Consider the following 7,729-nt stretch of genomic DNA (forward strand, 5'->3'; position numbering starts at 1 on the left):
GGATTGATTCAGTGACTGGGATAATTGGGATGGGAGTGTCAGAGACAGTGCAATTCGCACAGGACAGAGCGGAGTTTAGGGCTGTTGTACATAGGGTCCCTATGAGTCGCAGGCGACTCGATGGCACATAACAACCACAACAACATACCATCAAATGATCTGACTAGTACAGGAGATTTTTCCTTTTTCTCCAGCAGAGCATCTGGTGCATTTGAACCGCTCACCTCTGGGATTGCAGTGCAGCTTCTGGCCACTAGGCCACCAGAGCTCGCTGGTTTCTTATCCTTTTTATAAATAACGGCTGCTGTTGTTGATTTCCAACTCAAGAGTGACCCTGTAGGACAGACTCATTTTTCCCCACAGAGCCACTGTTTTGACTATCCCTGCATGATAATCCCACAGGCACCCGATTTGAATCCACAAGTTGTACTATGGGAGGAGGGACAATCCTCTCCCATGTGATTTACTGTCTCTGAAAACTCACTGGAAGGTCAGTTGTGGTTTAGTTCCAACTCATTGTACACTACAACTTTTCAGTTAGCAGCCAATACTTAATCCACAGTGTATCTTTTTTTAACTGAGATTTTAATGAAAGTTTATAAAGAAATTGTGTTTCTAATCGTTTGTTGTTGCACATTTCTTCCCTGTCCACCCCTCCCCCCCCAGATCAGATTTTCTTTGGAGAAAAAAGTTCTTTCATTGTTATACAGGCACCCCCGCCCTAACCATTTTACTATGCAGTTCTTATTCTGGGCTCTTCTCATGCCAACAAAACCTATTATATATTCCTTTTATACAGTTCTCTCCCTCATGTTTCAATGCCATGTAGATTATTTATCCCCTCATCTCAGTTTCCCCCAGCCGCCATGTCAGTGGCATTATGCCGTTCTTTTTGGTTGTTTTTTTTTTTATTGTTGTTGTTTTTACTGAGATATTTCACTCAGTATAATGTCCTCTAGGGTTATCCATTTTGTATAATAATTCATGAGTTCCTGTTTTTCAATGCAGCATAGTATTCCAGTGTACACAGTGTATCTTTTAAGAGGATGCTTAATGCCAGTATCAGCTTAAGTATCATTTTCTGCAAAATATTTTCCTTTCTTCTTAAAATGAGTCTTTAGTTTTGAGAAATGTAGGATGGCAAAGGGTCCTTTTCTTTTGTATCATATTTATTCCCTACTATGTTCTGTACTTCTTACATACCATGTTCCAGTTATTAATGGGTATCTGCAGCTGTTTCTCCTCATTTTAAGTCTTGTCACTTCAGCACACTAAGGTCCTTCACTAGGTGAAAGCTGCATTAGATTTTGCTTTGAAGAGGCTGCTCTTACCCAGTTGCATTATTAGTGCCTCCCAACCTGAGGAGCTCGTCTTCTCGCATTATATCCGGCAATGTTTTTCCATTGTCAGCTGAAACCTAACCAGCCTGAGTAACACTGCTGGTATTTAAAATACCAGTGGCATCACAACAAATATCACAGCAAGCCACTACAGTATGGCAAACAGACAAGTGGTGCATCCGAAAGCTGGGCATTGTGTAAAGAAGACTGAAGAAGAAGTGATACCTTTGAATTATGGTGTTGGCAAAGAGTATTGAATATGCCATGAACTGCCAGAAGAACAAACTATTCTCTCATAAAGGATGGTAAAACTTCATCTCACTTTGGGTATATTCTCAGAAGAAACCAATCCTTGGAGACTGAGAAAGGTCAGAGAAAGAGATGAAGGCCTTCAACAAGATGGATTAATGCAGTGACTACCACAATAGACTTAAGCAGGACAAAGGTTGTGAGGATGATGTAGGATTGTGCACAGTTCAGATCTACTGTTTATAGGGTCCCTGTGAGTCAGTAACAACAGTCTCATATTTGTTTAGGCATTTCTCTACTGTTAAGTTGTAGCTTCAGAAGAGAAAAAAATGTTCTCTTTCTTATTCTCCTTTGACTTTTTTTTCCCCAATACCTACTACCTAATAGGGCACCTTGGCAGCCTAGCAGGTAAGGAGTTGTGTTGTCAACCCAAAGACAGACAGTTTTGTTGCTAGTGAGGCTCTCTGCCTTGGAGAACTTGAAGGAACTTTTCTTCCACTATCATAAATGATAAAGTGCGAGTTTAGAATTCTTTTTCACACAAGCAGAGAATTTATTAAGGGAGGAAAAAACTTTTATTAAAGAAGAAAATATTAGGAAGTGGTGGTTTCTGGAGTAGAAATGGCCGCGCTTGCTCCGCTGCCCCCCCAATTTAAGAGCATACAGCATCATCTGAGGACAGCGCAGGAGCATGACAAGAGGGACCCTGTGGTGACCTATTACTCTTAAGAAGCAGTTGGGTGATAATGAGGCTATTACTCAAGCAATAGTTGGTTGTGCCCATTTGGAGAATTATGCTTTGAAAATGTTTTTGTATGCAGATAATGAAGATCGTGCTGGACGATTTCACAAAAACATGATCAAGACCTTCTATACCACAAGTCTTTTAATAGATGTCATAACAGTATTTGGAGAACTCACTGATGAAAATGTGAAACACAGAAAGTATGCACGGTGGAAGGCAACATATATCCATAATTGTTTAAAAAATGGTGAGACTCCACAAGCCGGACCTGTTGGAATTGATGAAGATAATGATGTTGAAGAAAATGAAGATGCTGGAGCAACCTCCCTGTACTCCCCACCACCTCAGCCATCATCCTCCAGTTATGACCCAAGCAGCATACCCCCTGGTAGTTATACGGGGATTCAGATTCCTCCCGGGGCACATGCACCAGCTAATACACCAGCAGAGGTGCCTCACAGCGCAGGTGTAACAAGTAATACTATCCAGCCTGCTCCACAGACTATTCCTGCCATTGATCCTGCACTTTTCAGTACAGTTTCACAGGGAGACATCCGTCTAACACCAGAGGACTTTGCTAGAGCTCAGAAGTACTGTAAATATGCTGGCAGTGCTTTGCAGTATGAAGATGTAAGCACTGCTGTGCAGAATCTACAGAAGGCTCTCAAGTTACTGACTACAGGCCAAGAATAAAGAATGAAGCCTTTGTACAGCAGATTTGTGTCCGTGGGGCCTAAAGAACTAATAGTCTAGTGCTCTGTCTTCAGCCTCTCAGGAGCGCAGAATTAAGGAAGACTTCAGTGCCATTGAACATAACAATGAAATCTGTGTCTGTGTGTCAGATTCCTGTTGAAGCCTGATCAGCAGCCTCAGCCAGTTGTCATTGTCTGTTTAGTGGATCCAGGAACTTCTGGGTGTATAGAACTGATGTTAGCAAGACTTTGAAAATACCCATTGAACCCTACTTCAAACAATGAGAACACACGTCCATAAAATGTATATTAAAAATACGTTTTGTACCTTAATTTACATATCATAGGGGAGATTATGTTTTTGGTTCTTTTTTAATAATGTTTGAGCAGACACTCTTGCTTTGCTGTAAGATCCTAAATTTAACTTTTAATAAATATTGCCAGGAAGTTCTAGATTAGAAATGTTTTTGCTTTTCTCAGGACATCTAAAACAAGTATGAATGTCCTAAGCTGTTAGGTGAATCTGAGAAGTTATGTTCAAAACTTATAATCATGTTAAATATAACTACATTGAAAGTTTAAAAATCCATGCAAGGGTATATAACAAAGAGGTAGAATCACGATTTTAGACTTGAAGATAATGTTGGTTTCCCACCTGCTTTACCTTATACAGTCAAGCATCAGGTGAATTGGTATTTGCTTCATAGGCAGTTTGGCTGCATGTATTAGAGAATGAAAAGACATTTGTAGTAATGCCTGAAAACTTGGTGCTTTAAGTTAAGATTCTCCTCTGCTGCTAATGGATTCCATAGACGGTATAGTTATGAATGATGCAGAAGATTATAAGAATTTCGTTTCTCAGTTGTTAACTTAAGTTTTTATGGGGAATTAGGGATTTACTGTGTCACTTGCATTTGTGTTGTGTGTGAAAATAAATAGAATTCATTTAAGTTTTTTTTTAAAAAAAAGAAGAAAATATTAAAGGAGGAAAGAAGTGAGTGATGGAGAGCCGAAAGAAGAAGCCACATGACAGGTGTCAAAAACACTACAGGGTAAAAAGGAGTCTGGATGGGTACAGGTTTCACATTTACTCATAGAGAGGGGAAATTGCAAGAAATGAATTCGCAAAGGTGGGGTTATGATAACTGAATGAACATACATCGAGTTCTTCCATCTGGAGTCTGCTGCCACGGCCTCTAGGTTATGCAGCCTTACTTATGGCATGAGGCGCTTGTGCTACAGCAGTGCTGTCTGGTTCAAAACCTTTCTCAGGCAGTTAGTTTGTTCAAAGTAAATTAGCCCTCTTGCTGTTAATGCGTGTTCCAGAAAATTGATGATATTTCTTAGGGCCAGACAAGATCCTCAAAGACAGGATCTGATTAGTAACTAATAAGACCATTCTTCAGGATGTGTAACTTCACCTATTAATAGGGGTGGTTGGAGGGAGTAGGGGGAATCCTGTTCTGCCTACCTGCTTGCATTTTACCTAACTCTTATCCCACCTCAGTTCAAATCCAAGAGTTGTCCCAAAGAAGAGACATAAGCAGACTTCTCCCATGTGATTTATAGCCTCTGAAAACTCTCTGGAGGGTCAGCAGTGAGTCAGCTCCAGTGGGAATGAGTTTGAGTTGTTGTTGTTGTTATGTGCCATCGAGTCGCTTGCAACTCATAGCGACCCTATGTACAACAGCCCTAAACCCTGCGCTATCCTGTGCCTGTCGCACTGCCTCTGACACACCCATCCCGATTACCTCAGTCACTGAATCAGTCCACCTCATAGAGGCCCTTCCCCTCTTGCACTGTCCTCCACCCTCCCAAGCATGATGTCCCTCTCCAAGGACTAGTCCCTCCTTGCAACATGCCCAAAGTATGTCAGGTGAGCTTCACAATCCTTGCCTCCAAGGAGCAGCCTGGTTTAACCCTCTCCAGGATGAATCTGTTTTCTTGGCAGTCCAGGGTACATTCAGTACTCTTCTCCAGCACCACAGCTCAAAGGCATCAGTTCTCCTTCTGTTCTCCCTAGTCATTGTCCAACTATCTGATGTCTAACAAGTGATTGCAAGGACCGTGGCCTGTATCAGATGCACCTTAGTCTCCAGAGTGACACCATTGCTTTTAACTACTTTGGAGAGGTCCCTAACAGCAGACTTTCCCATCACAATATGTGTTTTTTTTATTTCCTGGCTACTGGTGCCAAGAGTGTTGACCGTGGAGCCAAGCAGACTAAAGTTGTCAACAGTCTCAATCTCTTTTTTTTTTAATTGGGAAAAACATATTAGGGGTACAAGGAGGTGAGGGTTGGGGGCAGAAGGGTGAGGATGGGCCAGGATGCAGTTGCAGAGCTGCACAGTTTGATCGGTGGGGGGAGCAGGTGAAGGAAATAATGAGGGTCCAGAGGGGACCAGATACTACAGAAGAATGACAAGCATTTTCCAGTGGTAATTAAACCAACTGTCATATTGATTTGGGAATTGGATGCCAACTCTCTGGCTTCTTCATGCTGAACAGGGGCTTAGATGTAAAGGGGGGAAGGGAGGACGCTTTATCACCTTACTGGTGGTCTTGGGTTCCAGCTGCTTGCCTTCTTGCTCTGTTAGAAGATATTTTCCTGTCATTTGCACCCCTCTGGACTGCAAAGTGTTTTCCCAGGTGGGTCCAGTGGGGATAGCTGGTTGAACCTAGAGGCTCCATCCTCCTTTGCTTCCTTAGCTGTCAGTTGTATTTCCTTTTTGTCACTGGTACTGGGTTCCAGGGTCAATTCTGGAGTAAAACTCAGAGTTAAGGTTACCTGTAGGAAAGGGAGCAACCCTAGAGAGAACAAACTTGTGAGTTACAAATAGAAGGGCTTTGAGAGTGTTGCTTTCAGGTTTACTGGGGGGGAGGGTGGCAGAAGGTGGCCTAGGTAACATTGGATACCCTACGCATTCTTTTTTTTTCTCTTTCCCCACCCAGGGGTCAGTCTGGGGACAGTGGCACAAACTGGGGACTGAGGAGCTCACCCTGAGGGATTGAGATTGGGGCGAGCCCGAAGGCTGAGGGCAGCCCGCCCCAGGCAGAGGGCCGCGACGGCTCGCCCCAATCTCAATCTCTTTACCATCCATCCTGATGCTGTCAATTGGTCCAGAGGTGAGAATATTTGTCTTCTTGTCATTGAGCCTCAATCCATATTGTAGGCTGCAGTCCTTGACCCTCTGCAGCAAGCATTTCAGGTCCTCCTCAGTTTCAGCAAGCAGGGTGTGTCATCCACATAATGTAGATTGTTAATAGATCTTCCACCAATCCTGACACCACACTTCTTATAGAGCCTAGCCTCTTGGATAATCTGTTCTGCATACAGGTTGAAAAGATATGGCGATAGGACACATCCCTGGCGTACACCCTTCCCAATTTTGAACCATGCAATGTTTCCCTGCTCTGTTCTCATGACTGCCTCTTGGTCCAAGTATAGGTTTCGCATTAGCACGATCAAGTGTTCTGGGATTCCCATTCTTCTCGGAGTCAGCCACAGTTTGTTATGATCCACACAGTCAAATGCATTTGCATAATCAATGAAACACAGATAAACATTCTTCGAGTATTCCCTGCTTTCAGCTAAGATCCATCTAACATCAGCCACAATATCCCTAGTACCACAACCCCTTCTAAATCCAACCTGGACTTCTGGCAGTTCTCTGCTGATGTGCTGTTCCAGTCGTTTTTGCATAATCTTCAGTGGAATCTTGCTTACATGTAAAATCAATTATATTGTTCTATAGTTTCTACACTCTGTTGGGTCACCCCAGTCAGTGCATAATAACTATTGTGCAAATAAATGAAAAAATGCTTTCATTTATTCAATAAATGGTTGAGTTCAAAACCAGTTTTCTCTGTAAAGTTTAAGTCACAATTTTTAAAGAAGAATTCAAAAGTAAAGTAGGGGAGCAAGGTTGATTAACTTGGAACAAGGGAACAACATACTTGTACAATAGATTGTTATCCTGTGCTTTTGCTCCTTAACTCTAACTTTCTTGACAATGGAACTTTTCTCCACATTTAGAATTATCTAATAGCCTTTTTTTCTTCCAGAGAATCTCTGCATCAGTAGTAGGCAATAAAGTTAACTTGATTTAAATATACTGTGCTGGATAGCTAGAGAATAGTTAACTCCTGAGTACAGTCATAAAGTTTATTCTCTTTATAATTTTACTAGTGCTTATTTAATGACTGTAAAAGTGCATTCAGATTCTCTGGGCTTGATGCCACAATTCTTATGAAAGAGCCTTTTCTTTTCACTAGTGAGGTCATTGCAGTGAAAACAGATTTCTAACAGATTAACTATTTCCTAGAACCTGGTTAGGATAATATTCCTTGAAAATAAGAATGTGAGGGACAATCTCCTCCTGTACCAGTCAGATCTGATTTGACGGTACACGCACACAAAAATAATAAAATAAAAATTAAAAAAAAAGTAAAAATAAAGAAAATAAGAATGTACCCCCAAAGCCCTCACGCATCTGATGTAATAAAGTATAATAATTTTTTTAAGGTGAGCTCTGGTGGCCTAGTGGCAAGAAGCTGCAACTACAGTCTCAGAGGTGCACAGTTCAAATCTACCAGATGCTCTGCTGGAGAAGGAGGAACAGTCTCCTCCTGTACCAGTCAGATCTGATTTGACGGTACACACAAAAAATAATGAAATAAAATTTAAAAAATAAAATAAAATT

The 7,729-nt window shown here is 41.6% G+C and overlaps 1 protein-coding gene and 1 pseudogene across 1 annotated transcript in view; both read left to right on the forward strand.

The window, feature by feature from the left end:
* The window catches only part of ASH1L (ash1 (absent, small, or homeotic)-like (Drosophila)), a 313,081-nt gene that overhangs the window by 248,022 nt on the left and 57,330 nt on the right, over positions 1-7,729 (forward strand).
* LOC102872624 lies at positions 2,281-3,027 on the forward strand (annotated as a pseudogene).

Source organism: Elephantulus edwardii, unplaced genomic scaffold, assembly GCF_000299155.1.
Source record: "Elephantulus edwardii isolate Elephantulus edwardi_28Jun2011 unplaced genomic scaffold, EleEdw1.0 scaffold00176, whole genome shotgun sequence".
Taxonomy (NCBI): Eukaryota; Metazoa; Chordata; class Mammalia; order Macroscelidea; family Macroscelididae; genus Elephantulus; species Elephantulus edwardii.